Consider the following 6,000-nt stretch of genomic DNA (forward strand, 5'->3'; position numbering starts at 1 on the left):
TCCAGAGTGAAGGCCTGCTGTGTCAAGCAGACCAGGAGAAGCTCATCCATGCTTTTATCCCAAGTAGACTTGACTATTGTAATGGTCTCCTGACTGGACTCCCCCAAAAGAGCATTAAAAAGCTGCAGCTCATTCAGAATGCTGCAGCTCGGGTTCTGACCAGAACAGAGAGGTCAGGGCATTTTACTCCAATTCTAAAGTCTCTACACTGCCTCCCAGTCAGCTTTAGAATACATTTTAAAGTTCTGCGACTGGTCAATAAATCACTAAATGGTTTAGGTCCTGAATACATGAAAGAAATATACATTTAGTAGGGCTCTGAGATCTACAGACTCAGATCAAAAAGTGGAGCACAAGAGTCCAAAGTAAACATGGTGAAGCAGCACTTAGCTATTATGCCGCACACAAATGGAATACGTTGCCAACAGAAGTGACATCGGCCCCAAGTGTGAATGTTTTTAAGTCCAGGTTCAAAACTCTTCTTTTTCCTCGTGCCTTTTAGAGCATTTCCACTTTTAAATGAACGCTGTTTTCATTGTACTTTTATTTTTCTCTTTGGTTTAAATGTTTATAAGGTGTTTTTTTCTTTTTAAATGCTTTTAATCATGTAAAGCACCTTGTATATGAAATGCGCTCTATAAATAAATTTGCTTTGCTGAAATCGATACATTTACTTCCAGAAGGCTAACTTGCCAAGCACAGATCGATCCAGTTGGATCGCAGAAATATATATCGATGCATCGAAATAATGAATCAATCATTACATCACTAGCTCTGGCGATACTGAGCTTTTTGTGTGGAGGGGAAAAAAAATTGCCTTTTTGGGGAACGCTTTTGTCTTACACCACCTGTCAAAAATCGGGTCCAAATAACACCTTCAAATTTGAGTAAAACGCTACTACTTAATTATTTCTCAACGTATTGCTAGAGAAATTAACACACTAATGTAATTGGCCATGATGAATTAGATTTTGAACTCATTTCTTATGAAAATGCTCATGTAAAGGTTCTAATTAGCAAACATTGACAAAAATGTCAAATTTCATAATTCTTTCAAGGGATGGACGATTATTTGATCAAAAAGAAAATAATGAAGCCACGCTGTGCAATTTTGGACATGAATATACTTAAACTTAAAACATACATACTGCACATATTAAAAAAAAATATATATAGGCCCCCTTCTCAAATTGTTACATTTTTGCATAGTTTCTCCACTTTAATGTTTAAGATCCTCAAACAAATATACAGTAAATATCAGACAAGTGAACTTCAAATGCTGTTTTTAAATGGGTATTTCATTTATTAAGGAAAACAATATATTCAACGTAACCTGGCCCTGTGTGAAAAAGTAATGGCCCCCTAAACCTAATAACTGGTTAGGCTATCCTCAGCAGCAACAACTGAAATCAAGTGTCAAGAGTCTTTCCCATCTCTGTGGAGAAGTTTTGGCCGACTCTTTCCTGCAGAATTGTTTGAGGGTTTTCAAGCATGAACGGCTTTTTTAAGGTCATGCCACTGCATTTCAACCGGATTCAAGCCTGGACTTGGACTAGGCCACGCCAAAACATTGATTTTTTATTTTTTAGCCATTTAGAAGTTGACTTGCTGCTGACTTTTGGATCGTTATCCTGCTGCAGAACCTCAGGGCGCTTCAGCTTGAGGTCACAAACTGATGACTGAACATTCTCCTTCAGAATTTTCTGTTAAAGAGCAGAATTCATGGTTACGACAGTCACAGCAAGTTGTCCAGGTCATGAGGAAGCCAAGCAGCCAAACCCTATCACACTACTACCACCATATTGGACTGATGGTATGATGTTCTTTCTGTGAAATGCTGTGCTACATTTATGCCAGATATAACGAGGCACACACTTTCCAAAAAAACTCAACTTTCATCTTGTCAGTCCATATAATATTCGAGCAAAAGTCTTGGGAATCATTCAGATGTTTTTTTGCAAAGGTAAGACGCCCCTTTATGTTCTTTTTGGTCAGCAGTGGTTTTGGCCTTGGACCTCTGCCATGGATGTCGTTTTTGTCCAGACTCTTCCTGATTGTTGTGTTATGAACACTGACCTTAACTGAGGCAAGGGAGGCCTGTAGTTCTATCGAAGTTGTCTTGAGTTCCTTTGCGGCATCCTGGATGAGCCATTGCTGTTCTCTTGGGGTAATCTTTGTAGGCCGGCCACTCCAGGGAAGGTTCACCACTGTTCCATGTTTTCTCCATGTGAGAATAATGGCTCTCCCTATGGTTTGCTGGAATCCTCAAGCTTTAGAAATAGCTTTTGTAACCCTTTCCAGAATGACAGATGTCAATGACTTTATTTCTCGACTGTTCAGGAATTTTGTCGCAGCTTTTTCAGATCTTTTGTCCAACTTAATTATGTCGGGACAGATTCTGTTAAGTTATTTCTTGATTGATAAGGTCTGGAGGTAATGAGGGGTGGGTGTGATCAGTGAAAATTAACCAAAAATTGTGATTAGCCGCGGCACGGTGGACGAATGGTTAGAGCGTCTGCCTCGCAGTTCTAAAGACCGGGGTTCAATCCCCGGCCCCGCTTGTGTGGAGTTTGCATGTTTTCTCCGGGCACTCCGCTTTCCTCCCAGATCCCAAAAACATGCATTCATTGGAGACTCTAAATTGCCCGTAGGTGTGACTGTGAGTGGAAATGGTTGTTTGTTTGTATATGCCCTGCGATTGGCTGGCAACCAGTTCAGGGTGGACCCCGCCTCCTGCCCGATGATAGCTGGGATAGGCTCCGGCACGCCCGCGACCCGCGTGAGGAGAAGCGGCTCAGAAGATGGATGGATGGATGGATGGATGGATGTGATTAGCCACAATTAATTCATCATTTACCAAGTAATTGCTTTTTCACACAGAGCCAGATAACTTGAATAGTTCCTCCCCCCTCTTAAAAAAATGAAATCACTTAAAAACAGCATTTTAAGTTCACTTGGTTTATACTGTATTTGTCTGATATTTACATTTGTTTGATGATCTTAAACATTAAAGTGGGGAAACTTAGCAGAAATCTAAGAATTTGAGAAAGGGGCCAAAACTTTTCCACGGCACTGCAATACATACGGTAATGGGATTAGTCGTTCAGGGTGAGGAGAAACAAAATGTAAATAACCAGTTAAAATGCAATTTGTCATTGTCCCTTTCACTGCAATTAACTTTTTTCTTTCCCTTATTGAATACATATTTTGTTCACAAAAGGTATAATTAAAACATTGTGTTTTTTGTGTAATATGTCATTTGAACAATATTCCCCAAAGTTCTTTTACTATTTTTTTTTGTTTTTTTTTTTAATTATCATCTATTTTTCAGTCAACTATTATTTGGGGTAGGCTCCAGCGCTCCCGCGACCGTTGTGGGGATGAGCGGCTCAGATAATGGATGGATGGATGATTTGGGGTTGGGGGGCTGGTTGCAGTACATGACGGCGCCGCTCGTTTCGATTTACAGTCATATCACTGTCCATTTTGAAATGTCCACTGATCAATTGCAATGATAGCTTAATTACATTTCCGGACTACTTATGAAAGTAGAGGTTCAAGTCAGCACAACGAGCAGACAGATGAAAACATGTTTTAACGCTTTCGACATCTTACCGTGTCTAGCGTAATAACGCAGCAAACGCTATCTTGTGATTTCAACTATTACTTTATGACACGATTGTAACGACTCGGTTGCGTTCATGCAACGGGTTTAACGTGACTAACGTGTACGGTTCTACAAAGTCAATTCCATCATCAGTATTAACATAACAAAACCGCACACCATCCAATCGTTTAACAGTCAAATATTGAAACAAAATGTTTACTAACCGGACAGCACAGATCCTCATCGCCTCCTTTCTGCCAGTGAATTTACTGAATTCAGTTTTCTGCTGGAAGGCAACCTGCAACTAATCAAGTTGAAATGCTTTTTAAACTAAGCTAGCTTCGTTGCTATCGTTAGCCACAACGACAAATGACAGAAAACGTTACATAATGCAGCTCGTGGCGTAGCGTCTCATACATGCTCATGTTCATGTGCAAGTGCAGAGGAATACTCTCGGCGATGTCGACATTCTTGTCTTAAAGAACAGCGAACTGTTTCGAGTGGCTTCTGTTGCAGATGTTTTCATTGGAATCGCAATTTTCTTCTACACACGAGCAGATTCGTCACTGTACCAGCCGAGCAAAATGAGCATCCCGGATTTATGGACGTCGGGAAAAAGGGGGAGAAAAACTATTTGGTGCACCTTTCTTTCTAAATGTGTTTTAAAAATAAATAAAATAGAAAAAATAAATCAATAAAAAAGACAATTTATGCCAATATTGATGGATACAAATGATCTCAGTTTACCGTGTGTGTGTGTATATATATATATATATATATGTGTGTGTATGTCTATATAATAAGATCAAAAATTAAGTTATGTGTAATAATGTGAAATGATACAGGGAAAAATAATTGAACACGCCAACTGGCATTTATTTAAGTCTTTGTACAAAAGCGTTGGTTTGCAATGACAGGTTCAAGATGCCTCCTGTGTGGAGAAACTAGTCGCATGCATTGCTCTGGTGTGATTTTGGCCCATTCCTCCACACAAGCAGTCTTCAAATCTTGAAGGTTCTTGAGTTTCAGTTCTTTCCATAGATTTTCAATTGGATTCAAGTCAGATGATGGGCTGGGCCATTCGAGCAGTTTTTCTTCTTCTTCTTTGAAACCAATTGAGAGTGTCTTTTGGATTATCCTGATGAAATGTCCACTCTCATTTCATTTCTATCATCCTCGTAGATGGCAGCAGATTTTTCTCAACGTCTCGGTAAATTTGCCCATTCGTCCTTCCTTCAATAATGTGAAGTTTACCCGTCCCATTTGCTGAAAAGCAGCCCCACACCATCACGTTCCCACCTCCGAACTTCACTGTCGACATGGTGCTTTTAGGCCGATGTGCAGTGCCATTTCTCCTCCAAACGTTGTGTGCATTATGGCATCCAAACAGTTCAATTTTGCTCTCATCCGACCACACTGTATTCTCCCAGTATTTAACTGGCTTGTCCAAATGTTCAGCCAACTTTAAACGAGCTTTGACATGCTTTTTTTTTTTTCCAGCAATGGGGTCTTGCGTGATGAGCGTGCAGACAGGCCTTGGCGGCGGAGTACATTACTCACTGTTTTCCTTGTGACAACAGTACCTGCTAACTCCAGGTATTTTTTGAAGCTCTCCACAGGTGGTCCTTGGCTCTTGGACAACTCTTACTATTATTCTTTGCACTCCTCTGTCAGACATTTTGCGAGCAGCACCTGATCGAGGATAACTGATGGGGGTATGATTGGCTTTCCACTTATTATTATGGCCCGTACCGTGTTCACTGGAACATTCAGAAGCTCAGATATCCACCCGTAACCAATGCCATTGTTATGTTTCGAAACAACTCGTTCGCTCTGGTCTTGAGACAGCTCTTTGTTCTTAACCATCATGAGATGTGTCTTGACTCACACCTTGGGAATGACTCACACCTTTTTATAGGCCGTCAATTAGGATTGAACCAGCTGATATTCATTTGCACTGACAAGGTGCTGGATTGCTGTTTATTTTTGATAGATTTGAGGTGTTGTCTTGGCTTTCCATGCCTTTTTGCACCTCCCCTTCGTCATGTGTTCAATACTCTTTCACATTATGACACACAACTTAATTTCTGATCTTATTTGTTGTATTTTATTTGTATATATGGATTACATGGGTTGTTCTCAACATCTGGTGAAAATGTAATGTCAGTAGCACCTTTGGAAATGTATTTAGTGAGAAAAATGGTGACCTGTTAAATACTTATTTGAACCGCTGTATGTGGATGAGAAAATATAAATATATATATATATATATATACACAATGGGTATGGAAAGTATTCAGACCCCCTTAAATTTTTCACTCGTTGTTATATTGCACCCGATATTGAGAGAAAAAAATTGAATTGTTGAAATTTTTGCAGATTTATGAAAAATG

General features: G+C 39.8%; 1 protein-coding gene across 17 annotated transcripts in view; it reads right to left on the reverse strand.

Annotated features, from left to right (window-relative positions):
• Positions 1-4,195, reverse strand: part of fbxw2 (F-box and WD repeat domain containing 2) — a 71,866-nt gene extending 67,671 nt beyond the window's left edge. For 4 of the 17 annotated variants that reach the window (XM_061798874.1, XM_061798869.1, XM_061798868.1 and 1 more), the window contains exon 1: positions 3,832-4,187. The gene's annotated coding sequence lies outside the window, so the exon portion shown is untranslated. Of the gene's footprint in view, positions 1-3,831 lie in introns of all 17 variants that reach the window. The other 13 variants (XM_061798857.1, XM_061798856.1, XM_061798858.1 and 10 more) reach the window with 8 other exon arrangements.
• Positions 4,196-6,000: the final 1,805 nt, after the last annotated feature.

The sequence above is a fragment of the Phyllopteryx taeniolatus genome, chromosome 15 (assembly GCF_024500385.1).
Source record: "Phyllopteryx taeniolatus isolate TA_2022b chromosome 15, UOR_Ptae_1.2, whole genome shotgun sequence".
In the NCBI taxonomy this organism is placed as follows: Eukaryota; Metazoa; Chordata; class Actinopteri; order Syngnathiformes; family Syngnathidae; genus Phyllopteryx; species Phyllopteryx taeniolatus.